Genomic DNA, 19,303 nt, shown 5'->3' on the forward strand with positions numbered 1-19,303 from the left:
GTCAAGTGGTCAAACATTGTGCTTATCTTCATTCTGGCTAACAAAGCATTTACTGCATATAAAGAAACAATGATTTCCATGTGAATATGATTCCTTCAATCCATGTAATCCCTTCGAACTGAACATAAACCTCCTTGGAAAATATGGTGGCTCAGGTTCAGTGCTTCATAAGGTAGGCGTGCCTTAGATGAACTCATGCCACATTCTTTCTGGTCTAAAAACAGAAATAAATCCTTTTCTATCCCCTGACATGAAAGCACAGTGTCGAAGTTAGAAGTCTTAATCATACGCCCATTTATAGCTATTCAAGCATTTCGAGAAACCTTTGCCCGAGGATTGAAACTGAAAAGTATGCCATCTCCCTGGAAATCCAGCCCATTTATTTGCACAGTGGGGTCTCTGTTCCTTCTTACGGTAGCAGATCATAAGGTTTTTATGCCAAAGACAAGTCATGCTTCTCCATTGCAGGGCCCAGTCGCTCTCATCTCTAACATTTGTTAATCACTTACTTGGTGCAAAGCTCGGCTCTAAGCTCTGGGGAAAAGATAACAGGACTAAATTAGTCAGTTGCATTTATTGGGTGCTTAATGTTTTCATAGTACTGTATTAAGTGCTTGAGAGAGTACAGTGAAACAGAGTTGGTCAACATATTCCCTGTCCGCAAAGAGCTTACTGTCTAGAGACCTGGCTTCCCACTCATAACAGATTCACAATTAAAGTGGGGAAAGACAGTAGAGGAATGGAATGGAAACAGAGTGAATATAAATTAATATGAAACAATTTCAAAAGTAATCAATATATCAAGCAAGCAGGATTTCAAAGGGAGAGAACATGTGTACCTCAACATTTGAGTCAAATAGTCCTAGACTCCAAACTGCCCCTTCCTTTCCAAGTTACAAATGTCAGGAAGCCTTCTGCCTACCTTCTACTCCAGCAAGGGGAAGAATGGAGCTTCACTGTGTCAGGAGTCAGAGACAGAAGGAGCGGGTGGGCCCTTTGTGGAACTAATTTCATGATGGGGACTTGGAGCGCCATGGGGAAAATGTCTGCCCATTCTCTCTCCAGTCAGGGGGAGGGGCTTTATTCGCACCATGAAACATTGGCTGATAGGAAGAAGGAGGTTGTTCCCAAGGGCCAAGCAAAACATATCAGAACATCTCAACTGCTGGTCATTTTGGAGGCATAAAGTGACTTCCCTGGATTCATTCTGGGAAAATGCCACGGAGACAGTTCCAGGCTAAGGAGATGGCTTTTATTTCAAACACTTTCTCCCAGAGATCAATCCTATTTGAGAATATAGAGCTAATCACAACTTAGAGAGTTCTTAATGGAGTTTAGAGTTGTAATACTTAGACCTGGACACTGAATTTTTAGAAGTTTCTCTATAAAAGTCCGTGGTGACTCCATAAATGCTTCAGTTACTTTTTTTTTTTTGTATTTCTTGTAGGAAACTGAAAAAGGAGTTCTGAGGGTTGACTAAAGGTTATCTGAAGCATTTCCACTATAAAAACAATCAGCAGTAGGTGTCTTGTGTGCTGGATATTCAGTCAGGATGAAAAACAAAACACTGTACCTATGTGATTAAGAAATCACCTGAATCTAACCTTACAGTTTCCCCCTCCTACACCCCCAGCAAGAATTTTGGATTGCAGTTTATCTAGTCTATTATACTTCAATCAGTGTTAGGGTTTTTTACCTGAACAATTTTCCCTTCCAAATTCAGTTTGATAAATGGAAGATTTTTCAGAATAATACTGAGTTCCAGATCCTTTCTCTCAGCAGCTTCAAATCCTACTTCTGAAACAAGTGTCTGTCTCATAAAAATGCTCTCAGCAGAAAAGAATGCATGATTTTACAGGCCTTATGATACTCTGAAATATTTGAAAATTCTATTTTGTTATCCAAGTGTTGCACTGTATTTGCAACAAATCAAATTCCCATTCAGCAATTTCTAAAGGAAGCATATCAAACAAGACTTGGCAAGAAGCAAAGGGTCTTCCCTTTATTACTTTTCCCAACTATTTATTACAATGATCTTGCAGAGATTACAGCTTGCTTGTCAATATTTATTATTGCTTCATCTGACTCAAAAGGAGAATTGCAGGCCCTTTTGCCAAAGAGGTTGGAAACGTATCTACAGTTTATTGCATATTCCCCCCGGAACTGACAGAGTACTCAGTCATCAGGAACCTCATATCAAGAAGCTGACTGTCCCAACAGATTTCCATGTCCATCTGTCTCCCTTGGAGATGCAGGGGGACACTAGGATTGGAGGCTTTGCCCAGGAATGTTAAGGGCTAGCTATATGGCAGGCCACAGGCTACTGGAGATGGAGGCAAAAGTTGATGGAGAAGCAGTTACCATTACACTAGTCCCCTAGACTCCACAACACAAAGACGGAGGTGGCCAGCTTCACTCCACCTGGGCAAAGTGAAGTTACCTAGACAATGAATCTGACTTCTGTTGATCCTCCTGAAGGATGGGATTAAAGAAGGCTGAGCTGAGTTGCTCAAATTGAAGATGCAGTCTGGCCAGGAAGGGAGGAATCCTGGAAGGGAACCCTGGAAGGGAGGAAAAATTATCCCTCACCCTGTACCACCTGAGCTTTCAAGAAATCCCAGCTAGACTACTGTGTCAGCCTTCTCTCTGACCTCCCTTCCTCCTCTCTCGCCCCGCTCCGGTCTATTCTTCACTCCGCTGCCCGGCTCATCTTCCTGCAGAAACGATCTGGGCACGTCACTCCCCTTCTTAAACAACTCCAGTGGTTGCCTATCGACCTCCGCTCCAAACAAAAACTCCTCACTCTAGGCTTCGAGGCTCTCCATCACCTTGCCCCTTCCTACCTCTCCTCCCTTCTCTCTTTCTACCGCCCACCCCACACGCTCCGCTCCTCTGCCGCCCACCTCCTCACCGTCCCTCGGTCTCGCCTATCCCGCCGTCGACCCCTGGGTCACGTCCTCCCGCGGTCCTGGAACGCCCTCCCTCCTCACCTCCGCCAAACTGATTCTCTTTCCCTCTTCAAAACCCTACTTAAAAATCACCTCCTCCAAGAGGCGTTCCCAGACTGAGCTCCTCTTCCCCCTCTACTCCCTCTGCCATCCCCCCTTTACCTCTCCGCAGCTAAAGCCTCATTTTCCCCTTTTCCCTCTGCTCCTCCACCTCTCCCTTCCCATCCCCACAGCACTGTACTCGTCCGCTCAACTGTATATATTTTCGTTACCCTATTTATTTTGTTAATGAATTGTACATCGCCTTGATTCTATTTAGTTGCCATTGTTTTTACGAGATGTTCTTCCCCTTGACGCTGTTTATTGCCATTGTTCTTGTCTGTCCGTCTCCCCCGATTAGACTGTAAGCCCGTCAAACGGCAGGGACTGTCTCTATCTGTTGCCGACTTGTTCATCCCAAGCGCTTAGTACAGTGCTCTGCACATAGTAAGCGCTCAATAAATACTATTGAATGAATGAATGAATGAAAGAAGGACTGCCAAAATTGCCTTCTTGCTGAAGTGACCTGCACTTAGTGTTTTGTCATAGCATTCATTCATTCAATCGTATTTATTGAGCACTTACTGTGTGCAGAGTTCTGTACTAAGCGCTTGGAATGTGCAATAGAGACAATCCCTGCCCCCAAGAGCCTCACAGTCTAGAGGGATACCAGGTCGTGCCCAGGACCTCATCTTCAATAGTAGAGGAGAAACAGCATAGCCTAATGGATAGAACATGGGCATGGAAGTCAGAAGGACCTGAGTTCTAATCCTGGTTCCTCCATCTGTCTGCTGCGTGACCTTGAGTAAGTCACTTCACTTCTCTGGGCTTCAGTTACCTCATTTGTAAAATGGGAATTGAAGACTGTGACTGCACATGGGATATGGACTGTGTCCAACCTGATTATCTTGGATCAACCCCAGTGCTTAGTACAGTGGCCGGCACATAGTAAGCTCTTAACAAATACCATTAAAAACAAGTCATGACCAGGGCCTCATCTTCAATAGTAGAGGATGAGTTGAGGAGAAAATTGATGGCAGATAACATGAGTCCCTCTGTCTGAGAGGTGCGGATCCCCTTGGGTTGTGGCACCAGAAGCAATGACCCAATTGGCCTTATGCTAGAGATGGCCTCATGTGCAGGTGTCATTGAATAAACACACGTGGGACTGATGATCCCTACTGTTTGGCGCACCTATAACGATTGCCCTTTCCTTGTCCTTTTTGTTAGTGGATGGCACTGTTTTAGGTACCACTTGCATCTTGGAATCACACCCTTCCTGAAATCTTAGTTCAGAAAGACTTGGTTTGCTTTGTCATATTCCAAGACACCATAATGATTTCCTTTATACTGTTGCATATTCCAAAACTGTTTACTATAAACTTTTGAATACATGATCTCTGAGGGCAGGGATCCCATCTCCTATTTCTAGGATATGTTCTCCAAGTGCTTACTACACTTCTCTGCAAACAGAAGACCCTGTTGGAGACGATAATGAAAGCCACGCCCCTGGAGTTTTGAGGGACCCCTCTCTGCTAGTGCCTTCCTCACTTGGGGTAGCACATTTCTAATAATCCTTCATACTCAGGATTCAGATTATAGTCTGATTAAGACCAGGACATGGACTAGACAACTCTAAAGGTTGTGGAAAATGGCCTTCTCAAGAGCTGTGGGAAAAGAAATGGTATCCAAGTTAATTCTGGGATAAATTAGGTCACTGAAATTATACCCCAAGATATCCACTGGTAGGGATATCCACTGTGCCTTATAACATCTAGCAGTTACATGGAGGGCATTTTAAATCATCTTTGTAGGGGCTTTATAAAAGGAGTCATAGGTGGATGGAGATTTCAATACTCCCATTCTTATTAACTGGACTATATTTGACTTTATGTAATTCAAGATTTATCAAGTTTGAGTAATCCCTAGAAGGAGTGTTCCCATTTTAATTGCCAACACTCAATTCTGCATGTATATCATCTCCCCGGTGAGTTTACTTCAAAATTTGGCATTAAGATCATTTCAGCGTATGAACATTTGACTGCCTAAAAATACTCCCATATGCTGGGAGAACCTCACATTAATGTATCATGTTGTGGGCCAATATCATAGGTGGTTTTCAGATAATTTCTCTACAGGACTACATCTTTAAAAGCAACATGGTGTCATCTATCCCGCTGGAAGCTTTTTCAGTTTGACAGAAGGAGTCCATGCCTCATTACATCTCCAATGCCACTAGCAAAAGCAGAATATATGGACAGATGAAGAAAGGCATAAGTTTGGTGCAAAGCAAGAATGATGAAGACGAGGAAAAGTTCACCTGAAACATTCACATTCCCAACACTCACTCATATGAAAACATTTCTAGACTGAAAGTGCATTGGGGTAGGGAATATATCTAAAAGGTTTTTTGTAGTGTAGTATTCTAAGGACTACTACAGAGCTCTGAAATAAGTAAGCATTCAATAAATGCTACTGACTGATGAAAATGTCCGTGTTTGCACAAGGAAACAGCTGCAGATAAACATTCACATTAAAATACATATGAAAACTTGCATGAAAACACTAAAAGTACTAAAATTACAAACAACATCCCCTGCTAAATCATGCTAAAAGAGTTACATATAATGCAAAACTTGTGCAAAATATTTAAATAATAAAATATTAAAGACAGGAACACTAAAATACCAAATTAAAATAATCCCTCAGTAGCCCTTAAAGAGCACCAGACTTCAGCATTTAGTACAGTGCATGGCACATACTAAGTGCTTAACAAATACCATAATTATAATTATTATTTAAGCTCATTGTGGTCAGGTAATGTGACTGTTTATTGTTATATTGTACTCTCCCAAATACTTAATACAGTGCTCTGCTCACAGTAAGTGTTAAATAAATATGATATGTAAATAGGTAGAGGGGGCAAACTGCTTTGAAGCCAATGGCAAGGAGTTTTGCTTGATGTGAAGGTTGACTGGCAACCCCTAGAGGTTCTTGAGGAAGGGGGAGACTTTTGTCTTCTAGAAAAGTGATCTGGGCAGTACCGCAAAGTATTAAATGGAGTAGGGAGAGAAAAGAGGCAAGGGAGATCATTGAGGAGGCTGATGCAGTAGTCAAGGCAGGATAGGATAACTGTTTTGTAGCCGTTTGAGTGGAGAGTCAAGGACAGATTCTAGCAATGTGGAATATTAATGTCTGCCTCCCCTTCTAGACTGTAAACTCATTGTGGTCAGGGAATGTGTCTATTGTTATATTGTGCTCTCCCAAGTACAGAGATTTGCACATTGTAAGCATTCAATAAATATGATTAAATGAATGAATGAAATGAGAGTGATGAGTTGAGAATTATGCAAGGTTATGTGCTTGTGCAATAGGGACTGTATTCAAGTTTTCGAACAGTGATGGAAAGGACATAGAGAAGACAGGATTTGGGTGGGAAGATTCATTCAATAGTATTTATTGAGTGCTTACTATGTGCAGAGCACTGTACTAAGCGCTTGGAATGAACAAGTCGGCAACAGATAGAGACAGTCCCTGCCGTTTGACGGGCTTACAGTCTAATCGGGGGAGACGGACAGACAAGAACAATGACAATAAAATGCCAGATGAGGAGTTCTGTTTCGGACAAGCACTGTCTGAACACTGGAAAACCCAGAAAAGGAGCAAACAAATTACTGAATGAGTGCTGATTAAGAGGGAAGAAAACAATTTAGGTAGGAAAAAAAAATTTGAGATCATCTATGACAAACACAAAAATGGCATCTATCTTTTCTAGAGATACTTCTATCTAATTATATGATGGACCGCATTGTTTAAGAAGAAAACATTAAAATGTCCAGCAGACACTCAATGGGCTTGAGACTGACATAGATTAGGCTATTATCTGGAGGAAAGGAAAGCACTTTGAGGGATGCATTTTTTTAATGGTGTTTGTTAAGCACTCATTACGTGTCAAGCACTGTCCTTACTGCTGGGACAGATACAGGATAATCTGTTTGGACACAGTCCCTATCCCACATGCGGCTCACAGTCTAAATCAGAGCGATAAGGATTTAATCTCCATCTTACATATGAAGTAAATGAGGCACAGAGAAGTCAAGCAACTTGCAGTAGCAGAGATGGAATTAGAATCCAGGTCTTTCTGACTCCCAGGCCCAGGCTCTTTTCACTAGGCCACAGTGCTTTTCTGCATTAAACATCTCTGAGATGCATTGAACGTCCCAAGCTCCTTTGATTCCACATTTTGTACTGGAATAATTTGTTTTATACCCTCCCAGGGAGGTGTGAAAGAGTTAATTCTCCTCACAAAGTCCAGTGAGTTCCCCACTTCCAGAATATAACCAATAGATAATAAATGATTAAGAAACTGTCTTCCAAAAGTAGGTTTCAATATCTAAAAAGGAAGGGACACTGAAGCCAAAGTGATTTGCAGCAAAATCTTGGAGTTTCTAGGAAAATCATGGATATTCTGAAATAGAGAACCAATCTTTTTGGGGCATGTGTGCAGTCTCTGGAACAGCAGGATTTGACTCATTAACATATTTTAATAGGACAGAATTATGGGAGTCTGGCAAGATAATTTCATTAGGGACCCTGTATTACTGCAGCAAGAAAAACCTGAATCCTGTACGAGTAAACTTCTTACACATTTGCTTTAGGCCAATCCAAGTGGTTATAAAAGGAAAACAATCTTGCCTCCATTACTATCAGAAAGTATATTTTGTATTATTTCAACTCTTCCTAAATGCCTGCTGTTCTGACTAGATAAGGCGGAGATAGCAGTTTTTTCTCAATGTCCTGACACATGTGCCTAAGTAATCTGGAAATGATTTTTTTTTCCATAAAAGTGTTCTTTAATTACTGGACGGAAGAAGAGGAGGAGAAGAGGGGAGCAAGTAGTAGTTTAAACAGTAGTTGTAGCATTTATTGAGCACCCACTGGGTACAAGCCAGGGCCTGAGAGTCAGAAGAACTGGATTCTAATACCCACTTTGCCCCCTGCCTGCTGGATTACCTTGACCAAGTCCCTTCAATTTTCTGTGCCTCAGTTTCCTCATTTGTAAATTGATTATAATAATAATAATTGTGATACTTGGTAAGCACTTACTATGTGCTAAGCACTGGGAGAGATACAAGGTAATCAGGTTGGACACAGTCCCTGTCCTACATGGGGCTCACAGTCTTTATCTGGGGAATGAATACCTGTTCTTCCTCCTATTTAGACTGTAAGTCTGATGAGGGAAAGGGGGTGTGTCCAACCTGATTGTCTTGTATCTACTCCAGTGCTTAGTAAAGTGTTTGGCACATAGTAAATACTTAACATTTAGCACTATTATTATTATCATTATTATTACATATCGTATTTGTTTTTAAATTCCAGTATATTGTTTTAGCAGGAAATTTAGATCTCTCACCTTTCTAAAGCTAGCAAGAGTGTTCCCTCCTATAATAGCTTTAAGAAGTATTGAGAAGAAGTGTGGCGTAGTGGAAAAAGAATGGGCCTGGAAGTTAGACAAAGTGGGTTCTTATCCTGGCTCTGCAACTTGTCTGTTGTATGGCCTTGGGCGAAGCATTTCATTACTCTGTGACTCAGTTCCCTCATTTGCAAAATGGGCATTCATTATCTGTTCTCCCTGCTACTTAGTCTGTGAGGTCCATGTGGCACCTGCTGATCTTGAACTTACCTCAGTACTTAGAATAGTGCTGGACAAATAGTACATGGGAAGCTGCTATATGGGAAGCAGCATGGTATAGTGGACAGAGCATGAGCCTAGCAGTCAGAAGGTCATGAGTCCTAATTCCGACACTGCCACTTGTCTGCTGTGTGACCTTGGGCAAGTCACTTCACTTCCTCTGTGCTTCATTTACCTCATCTGGAAAATGGAGAACGAGACTGTGAGCTCCATGTGGGAAAGGAACTTGTTTGTATCCACCCCAGTGCTTAGTACAGTGCCTTACACATAGCAAGTGCTTAAAAATACCATCATTATTATTATTATTATTCTAGAAGTAGTATTTATTGAACATTGGCTATGTGCTAAGGTAATGACTTAGGAAAATAGATTAGACATGGTCTCGGACCCACATGTAGTTGGCCAAAAGGAGAACTTTTGTTCAACTCTACAACAGGAATTATTCCACATGACTAATTCTTCCCTCTTAAGATTTCTTCTGGTGGGTTACCAGTACACTACCAGTCTTATCTATGGGAGGGAGAGTAAAGCAGAGGCATACGCATTCCATTCCTAGCTTGGGCAGTGGCTAGTGAGTGGAAGGCAATCTGCTACAAGTCAAAACCCAGCAGTGGCATGGGAGACAGTTGAGGATATAGACTCAAGTTTACTACACGGAAGAAGGCAGTGGTAAACCACTTCCGTATTTTTGCCAAGAAAACTCTATGGATACACTACTAGAACGATGACAATGGAAAGTGGGGTGTTTTGGGAGAGATGTGTCTATGAAGTCTCTATGGGTCAGATATGACTCGACAGCATAAGACAAGACTAATTCCTAAACAACTCACTTTCCTTTTGATCTTACTAAAGCAGGAACTTTCACTCAGCCTCTTTCTGATAGAATGCAGTACAAAAGCAAATTAAATTGCATGGATGTATTTACAGAATCACAGTTTCACTTTCAGTTTCTTTTTCCGCCTTCTCTGATATTGAGAATCAACTGAGGTTTGTTTTTATAACAGGCAATGAGTTCTTCAAACTCAGAGCAGTGACTGTATGAGGAGACATCACACTGCCTACTGTAGTGTATTCTCTCTATTAGTTCATTTGTTAGCGGTTATGTGATATGTTTGCTCACACCTCCTGCAAACAGATCAAGATTGACACTTGAGAGCTAATCATTAAGTGGGAAAGAAATCCTCAGGAGCTCAGCCAAGAATAGTTTCAATCCAACAGTATCCCCAAAATGAGTGCTGCTTCTGCCTCTCTGCATAGCTGGGTAATATCTTTCAGGATGGTTGTATGAAGTGCAGTAATTTTCTGCCAAGTCACTATAAGGGGCAAAGCAGGGGCTGAAAATTAGGGGCCAAGGAAGGCAATCCCCTTGGTCATTTTGGCCTTGGTCTTTTTCAAAACCACCACGTAACTCCATCCTTCCCTGGAAGACTTCTGGTGGTAAATGGATGTGGTTAAGTGTTACCAACAACTGAACTGTGGCAAGGCAACAGTAAGGACACAGTTGAACTGCATAATAAAGAAATCCAACTTAACTTGAATCTACCTAGATTCACTGGAAGCAAAACAGAAATTTTCCTCCAAGTCAATCATTGCTTAATGGAATGAACATGGGCCTGAGAGTCAAGGGACCTGAGTGCTAATCTTAGCTCTGCCACTTGTCTGCTGTGCAACTTTGAGCAAGTCACTTAGCATCTCTATATCTCAGTTTCCTCATTTGTAAAATGGGGAATAAGATGAGAAGTTAGTACAGTGCTCTGCCCACATTAAGGGTTCAATAAATATCATAATAATAATGTTGGTATTTGTTAAGCGCTTACTATGTGCAGAGCACTGTTCTAAGCGCTGGGGGAGATACAGGGTAATCAGGTTGTCGCACATGAGGCTCACAGTTAATCCCCATTTAACAGATGAGGTAACTGAGGCACAGAGAAGTTAAGTGACTTGCCCACAGTCACACAGCTAACAAGTGGCAGAGCCGGGAGTCAAACCTATGTCCTCTGACTCTGAAGCCCAGGCTCTTTCCACTGAGCCATGCTGCTTCCATTGCATTCCATTGGTTACGGATGGAATACCCAATCTCCCTCTCCGTTAGACTATGAGCTCCATGTAGGAGAGGGACTGGGTCTGACTTGATTATCCTGAGGACTCACCTTAGGATTACCCAGTTTGTTGAGCCCAGATGTTTATTTTTTGGTCAGAAATATTCACCACTGATAGCATAACTCCAGCAGGCAGAACCTAAATTAGAATCCAGATTTCCTGATTCCCAGAGTAGCATTATCCCATTGGACCTACTGAAAGGCTATGAGTAATGATAATCATTGCAATAGCACAATTGGACAATAATAATGAAAATAATAAGAATGGATGTAACAGTGTTCCTTTGTGACTCTACCTGATGATCAAGTAATCCTCTCCCACTCTATTCCTTCTATCCTTTCTAGACTTTCCTCTCCCATTTTCCCCAATCTACAATTTTAAGATGAGCTCTTCATTTCCCCAGGCATCCATACCCACAGCCTTACTCCTCAGGCCTCAGGATTAGTGCCAAAAAGGAAGCCAATGTTGTCACTGTCACTGTTGTCAGTTATGACTATAACTGAGGTACCCGTAAAGCTTGTTTACTCAATTGTTAATCATTACAATCCATTGTTACTGTGGTATGATGATGATAGATAATGGTATTCGTTAAGGGCTTACTATGTGCCAAGCACCGTTCTACGCATTGGAGTAGAGATACAAGGTAATCAGGTTGTCCCAAGTGGGGCTCACAGTTTTAATCCCCACTTTACAGATGAGATAACTGAGGCACCAAGAAGTTAAGTGACTTGTCCAAAGTCAAACAACTGACAAGTGGTGGAGCCAGAATTAGAATTTATGACCTCTGACTCCCAAAATCATGCTCTTTCCACTAAGCCATGCTGCATTGTTAGTTCCTTGTAGGGCAGGGACTGTGCCTGATCTATTATGGCTGCATTTACACCAGTATTTAGCACAGAGTGTTTAGTACAAAGATCCCCACACAGTAAGTACTCAATAAATACCACTGATTGAACAGCGTGAGGAGAAAGAGGTGGGAGAGTTTAGGGCCCTGTACAACTTGAAGATTAGCTTGGGAGGAATGAAGAGAGAAATGAAGATAGCAGAAAGGAAAGGTTATTCAAGTTTGTGGTGAGCCTTGAAGACAATTGTGAGGAAGCTGCTTATTTTGATGTGGAGAGGCAAGAACCTACTGGAGGGTCTTGAGGAGAGGAGATATGTGGGCCAAGTGACACTCTGTAATATGCTTTGTGTGATATCTTCTTCAAAATGAACTCAAGAGGAAAGAAGCAAGTCTGTCCATCCTAAGAAATGCCATCTTAAACTCACAAGCAGATAATGAAGTCTCCCATGGGGAACAATGGGTGTCTCAATTCTGACACTTTAGGACCTGCTCAGAAAGACTAATTCTAGGGAGAGCAGTTTGGGCAGTGCCACTAAGCAGTCTTTCTTTCCTGCCAGCAGTGTTCACACTGGAGCACAACATGTAACATCAATAGTAAATAAGTGGGCAGAGGTGCAGCTCTTCTCAAAGTGCTCGTGGAGTTGCTTTACATGCTGGATTTACTTACAGTAAAAAGGATTATGGCATAGAACTAATTATGTGCCATGGAACCGTGACCCAGTGGATTGGCCTTGCAAGGTTATGACCTTCAAGAAAAGTCCTGAAGACAGAGACCTGTGACAACCTACGCTCCCTTTACAGTTACTGAGTTTAGAGATCCACTGTCACAGTTTTTGCCATGAAGAATGACCTGATTGATGATTGATATACTAAAGAATTGAAAATATTTCTTTTTTTCTGAATTTTTTAATTTTTTTCATTACTAAAATACTTGAAGCACCTGCAACTTTTAATGTTTCATGAACATTCATTGACTGTCTTATTGATTCATGTTTCCTAGCATTCTGAAATAATACACTCATATGAACACCAAACTCAAAGAATCAAAGGTGAGATGAAACAAAAACTATCAAAATCATTCTCTATGGAAAAAAGAATACAGCACAGAATCAATTATTTCCTTTTTCATCTCCTGTTAACATGGGAGAGAATTATCAGTTTTGTTCTGCAATATGTGTAAAACTAGACAAGGTTGTTTACTGAAACAGTATATATATAGCATAAACATTTTTATGCTTCACCCTTTCTATTGGAGACAATATCAAAATTTGATACTTTGGATTTAATGACACTTTTGTATATCTTCATTTCTAATTTCTTCACAAATGATGAGATATTTCTAGTTTTTAAGCAAGGTGCAATTACCCTACAGGAAATCAATATACCTTTTCATCAAGTATGCTGTGAATCATATGTATCTCATATGGATCATATGAGAAGCAGCGAGACTCAGTGGAAAGAGCACGGGCTGGGGAGTCAGAGATCATGAGTTCAAATCCCAACTCAGACGCTTGTCAGCTGTGTGACTCTGGGCAAGCCACTTAACTTCTCTGTGCCTCAGTTACTTATCTGTAAAATGGGGATTAAGACTGTGAGCCCCACGTGGGATAACATGATCACTTTGTATCCTCCCCAGCGCTTAGAACAGTGCTTTGCACATAATAAGCGCTTAACAAATGACATTATTATTATTATTATGTGTAGTTTTATGTTCAGAAAATATTAAAGATTGCTTTTATGCCTATATTACAGATACAAGGGTTTAAGAAGTAGAATTCAAAAGCAGAATGTGTTTTTGCCTAAATGCTTAAACCAGTAATGTCCCTGAATAACTTTGGAACAAAAAATGGAGAAATCCAAGATAACATGCAGTATTTGGGATGCTTATTAACCAACTGAGGCTGAATGTCTAATTAAAGTTCTGAGCTCTTGGAATGCTGCAACTTGAAATTCAAATGTTCAGCAATAATTGGGGCAAAATTGATTAAATTCTTAAAGGCTGCAGAAATATCAGTGCAGTTCCAGTTCAGGAAATATTTTCTGTAGAATAACATCAAATGTGTATTTAGTTAAGAAAAGAGGTGACTAAGACTACCTTTGTAACAATTTGGAATTAATCTGTTTAATCCTAGTCATAGTGTGAATAAGGATAATTATATAGTTCTCAAATATGTTCATGATTTTTCCCTTTCAATTGTAAATCTACTCAACAGTCATCAGTCAGTGGTATTTATTGAGTGTTTACTATGTGAAGAACACTGTACTAAGCACTTGGGAAAGTATAGTGCCCCAGAATTGGTAGTCACATTCCCTGGTCTCATTTATTTCTCTCCCTGAGGTGCTAATGTACATGGAAACAGAAGATTCTTCCCATCCATAAGGTAGGTAAATGATTCAACTTCATCTTATAAAAGTAGCAAGTCTATAAACTTCATTCAGGGTTGATAGTTGGCCCTTAAGCACACAATAGTCTAATCTTGGGAGTTCATCAGCCCCCAGAAAAGAAGCACTCCAGGGAAAAATTTAAAGACATTTAAAAATATTTTGATATGCAAGATGTAACTAAGTTAGCCTGTCTTCCTTAATTGCATACACCTGACTGCCTACTTACACTGTTGAGCAATTAAATATCTAAAGACCATGTAGATCAAAAATTAACAAGCGGCTTATATCAAGAGGGGGTATTTCTACTGCTAGCTGCTAATTCATTTCTCTAAATTCTTTCACAGTGTTCCAAGCCATTAGGTCTAACTTTCCCTAGCAGCAGGAGACCACCAATAAATGAAGTAGATGATCTCCCTATGAAACAGGGGTAAATGCTCATCCTGGCAGATGGAGCCTGCCAAAAGAGACACACTGTAGCTAAGTGAGAGGATCAAAACCAGAAACTCAACCCACATAATCACAAGCAAGCAACACCCACCAAACCTTCTCCCTAAAAGTCCCTGGGTATGCTTTCCCTGAGTTCAAGGTGATCAGTCAGGAAAAAATAAACCATACGAAACACGGTTGCCTTAATTTTTTATTTAACCTGTTCTCTCTCTCCTGTTTAGATTGTGAGTCCTATAAGGCACAGGGATTGGGTCCTACCAGAAGATCTTGCATCTATGCCAGTGCTTAGCACAGTGCTTGATAAATAGTAAGCACTTAAATACTACTATTAGTATCGTTATTATTATTGTATCACTCTTTTTCCTGGATGGTTGTGCCTGAAGGCAAGGGTTTGAACCAGATCACACTTGAAGTCTATTCCAACTTTATGAGTCTCTGATTCCACATAATATCTCAGGAAATATTAATCAAATAGCTTAACTAGTCATTTATTTATTTATTCATTCAATTCAATCATATTTATTGAGAGCTTACTGTGTGGAGAGCATTGTACTAAGCATTTGGGAAAGTACAATATAACAATGAACACATAAACTGCCCACAACAAGCTTACAGATATTTAATCCTCAAATTATAGATGAGGAAATTGAGGCACAGAGAAGTTAGGTGTCTTATCCAAGGTCACACAAATGAGAAGATCTCATCTTTTCTCACAGAGCTCCTGGTAGGGAGACTCTGGTGCTTCCCTTTGACCACTGGCTTGATATTTTATCATCTTGATAAATCAGGCATCCTATCTTATGTCCATCCATAAATTTTCCTGTTTTAATATTAGCTTATTTTTTTGCTCAGCCCTTCAGTGTTTGCTTAGACCTTTAGGCTGGGCAATTGGTTACTTCTCCTTCATCTCAGAGGTGCAAGAATTTAACTATTTTAAGGTATGCAAAAAAGAGCCTAAAGATCCCTCATCAATATGTAAATGATTCCTTGCAATGTGGTTGTGCCTGAAGGCAAGGGTTTGAACCAGATAATACCTGAGGTGTATTCCAACTTTATTAGTCTCTGACACCACATAATATAATGTCCCAGGAAATATTAATTGCATAGCTTACCTAGTCATTCATTCATTCAATCATATTTATTGAGCACTTATTATATGAAAACCACCGTAATAAGCACTTGGGAGAGTCCAATATAACAATAAACAGACACATTCCCTGCCCACAATGAGCTTACAGTGCAGAGAGAAATACATTAATATAAATACATAAATGAATAAATAAATAAACTACACATAGTTACATAAGAGTTGTGGTCCTGAGAGAGAGGATGAAGAAAGGGAACAAGTCAGAGTGGTGGGAAAAGAGGAAAAGAGAGCTTCATCATGGAAGGCATATTGTAGGACATGTGTCTTCAATAAGGCTTTGAAGAGGGGAAGATAATTGTTTGTCAGATATGACAAGGGAGGGTGTTCCGGGCTAAAGGCAGGACTCAGCAAGAGGTCAGCTACAAGATTGACGAGAGTGAGGTACAGTGAGAAGGTTTGCAATGCAGGAGCGAAGTGTGCAGGTTGGATTGTAGTAGGAGAGTAGCCAGGTGAGGTAGGAGAGAGCAAGGGAATTTAGTGCTTTATAGGCACCGGTGAGGAGTTTTTGGTTGATGTAGAGGTGGATGGGCGAGCTCTGAAGTTTCTTGAGGAATGTGGAAATATGTCCTGAACGTTTTTGTAGAAAAATTATCCAGGCAGCAGAGAGAAGTGTGGACTGGATTAGAGAGAGACAGGAATAGGGAGATCAGCAAGAAGGCTGATACTGTAATTAAGGCAGGATAGGATAAGTGTCTAAAATGGTAGCAGTTTGGATGGAGAGGAGAGGGTGGATTTTAGTGATGGTGTGAAGACGGAACCAACAGGATTTGGTGTTGGATTGAATATGTGGGTTGAATGAGAAAGAGAAGGCAAGGATAATGCCAAGGTAGTGGGGTTTTGAGACAGGAAGGATAGTGGTGCCATTTACAGTGATGGGAAAGTCAGGGGGAAGATGGGGTTTGGATGGAAAGGTAAAAAGTTTCACTAGAGACATATTAAGATTGAGATGATGGGAGAACATCCAAGTAAAGATGTCTTGAAGGCAGGAGGAAATGCAAGACTTCTGAATGGGAAAGAGATCAGGGCTGGAAATGTTGATTTGGGTATCAACTGCATAGGTTGTAGTCGAAGTCATGTGAGCCAAGAGTTTTCCAAGAGAGTGGGTGTAGATGGAGAATAGAAGTGGAACCAGAGCTGAGGACACCCACAGTTAGGGGTGGGAGGCAGAGAAGGAGCCTGTGAAAGAGTCTGAGAATGAGCAGTCAGAGAGTCAGAAGGAGAACCAGAGAGTACAGTGTCAGTGAAGCCGAGGTTGGATAATATTTCCAGGAGAAGGGGATGTTAAACAATGTCAAGGCAGTTGAAAGGTAGAGGAGGATTAGGATGGAGTAGAAGTTGTTGGACCTGGCAAGAAGGAGAACATTGGTGACCTTTGAGAGGGTGGTTTCTGTGGCGTGAGAGGGACAGGCGCTAGACTGGAGAGGGTCAAGGAGAGAATTTGAGAAGAGGAACTTGAGACAACAGGTGTAAACAACTCGCTCAAGGCATTTGGAGAGAAATGGTAGGAGGTAGATGGGAGGGTAGGAGGGAGCCATGGGGTCAAGGGTGGAATTTTTATTTTTTAGGATTAGGGAGACACGGGCATATTTGATAGCAGTGGGAAAGAAGCTTAGTCAAAAGAACATGGACTTGCGAGTCAGGAAGCTGGCTTCCAGTCCTAACTCTCCCACTTCCCTACTCTGTGATCCAGCCAAATCACTTAACCTCTTTGGTCCTCAGTTTCCTCATGTAAGAAATGGAAAAAAGATAGCTTGAAATCCCCATGTAAAAAAGGGACTGTGTCCAGTCTCCTAAACTTCTATCTACCCTAAGCTTTAGCGTTTGTAAGAACTTAATGAATGGCATTGTCATGAACTATTATAAATTGTCAAGAATATTGCAGAGGATTACAAATGAAATCCAACTCAAGTTTCTCCAGCACCTGTGGTATTTATAAAGTCATAATAATAATAATGGTATTTGTTAAGTGCTTCTTACTATGTGCCAAGCACTGGTCTAAGCACTGGGATAGATACAAGGTCATCAGGTTGTCCCATGTGGGACTCACAAGTCTTAGTCCCCATTTTACAGATGAGGTAACTGAAGCAAAGAGAGGTTAAGTGACTTGTCCAAGGTCACACAGCAAACAAGTGGAAGAGGCAGAAGTAGAACCTATGTCCTCTGACTCCCAAGCCCATGCTCTTACCACTAAGCCACTCTCCTTCCCTAAAAGTCCTAAAATGTCTTACTATTTCAGCTACTGTTGTGCTTAGATAAATGTGGACCTTCTATTCAGTTACTTGGGCATTTCTGAAAATAGTGTCCACATAAAAGTGCCTACATAAAAGTGCCTACATAGAAGCAGCATGGCTAGAAGCAGTGTGGTTTAGTGGAAAGAGCATGGGCTTGGGAATTAGAGGTCATGAGTTCTAATCCCATCTCTGCCACTTGTCAACTGTGTGACCTTGGGCAAGTCACTTAACTTCTCTGTGCCTCAGTTACCTCATTTGTAAAAGGGGGATGAAGGCTGTGAGCCCCACATGGGCCAAGCTGATTACTTTGTATCTACCCCAGCACTTAGAACAGTGCTTGGCACATAGTAAGCACTTAACAAATACCAATATTACATTATTATTATTATCATAATGATACACTCAGGGAATATTTCCCCCATCTATTTGTCATTGTTAATGTTAGTATTCAGAAAATGTAAGAAATCTTTGTTAAACTTTTAAACCACTTGAAATTAAACTCTTTAAGACCTTTAAATAAATGCACAGATATACCAAAAGTGCAAGAATGAAAAGATAATGATTTCCTGGATGGAAGGTCACCTGTGTTGAACTGTTTTTGTTTTTCTCTAGTGATAGCGTCCGGGAGATGTGCTCTATAATAAATATTCTGCAGTTGAAAAAAAGATAATTCATTGAATCTAAAAGATTCCCCTTGTTTATAAAAATGTTCCTAGCCCCATTGGAAAATGGTACCAGTCTGAACCTCAGTAGGTGGCTGTGAGGAAGAAGGCATCATCTCTGGATTCCTCTTTTCATTATCTGCTGAAAGCCTCATGTTGATGAAGTCACCTTAATGCATCATGTTAATGAAACCAAAGAGACTCTAGTTCAAATGACAGCATTTTTTTTTGAAGCAGCAGAGCCAGATTTTATGAGCAATGGCTCACAATTCCCTATCCATATTATTTCATTAACTTGGAAAAATCATTCTGGGAAAAGAAAGTAAGTTAAATGAACTTCTGTGGTTGCAATTTTGCTTCTTCTTAATATCCATTAGGGGAGGCAGTGTTCTTTAATGGAAAGATTGTGGATTTGAGAGTCAAGAGATCTGGGTTCTAGTCCTGGTTCTGCCCCTGGCCTTTTGTCAGGGCTGTCTATTGATGGGAAATGAAGTAAACCATCACCTCAACTTGTCGTGTGGCTGGGGTGGTGCCACTGACCTTCTAAATGATGGTGAAGGGGCAGAAGTGATCCATTAGCCCAGCAAAAACTGGAATTTCAAACCAAATTGACTAGGGCTATCGAGAGGTGACCAAAGGAGGGCAGTCCTGGGAGAAATGCTCTCCTGCAAAATGTGATGTGGGATATCATTATGTGATGTAGAGGTGCCTGTGCAGGGGGATGTGATTTTCCCCATGTCTGGCCTGCTGAAAGTCTGAAGCCACCCCGCCCTGTTGTGTGAGATCTTGGAAAAGTCATTTAACCTCT

At 40.9% G+C, this 19,303-nt stretch overlaps 1 protein-coding gene and 1 non-coding gene across 2 annotated transcripts in view; one reads left to right on the forward strand and one right to left on the reverse strand.

Annotated features, from left to right (window-relative positions):
- Nucleotides 1-19,303, reverse strand: part of CTNNA3 (catenin alpha 3) — a 1,377,490-nt gene that overhangs the window by 799,215 nt on the left and 558,972 nt on the right.
- Nucleotides 9,140-9,277, forward strand: LOC114810990. The gene has a single exon (XR_003758675.1). It is a non-coding gene; the product is annotated as a small nucleolar RNA SNORA7 (small nucleolar RNA).

This window comes from Ornithorhynchus anatinus, chromosome 3 (genome assembly GCF_004115215.2).
Source record: "Ornithorhynchus anatinus isolate Pmale09 chromosome 3, mOrnAna1.pri.v4, whole genome shotgun sequence".
In the NCBI taxonomy this organism is placed as follows: domain Eukaryota; kingdom Metazoa; phylum Chordata; class Mammalia; order Monotremata; family Ornithorhynchidae; genus Ornithorhynchus; species Ornithorhynchus anatinus.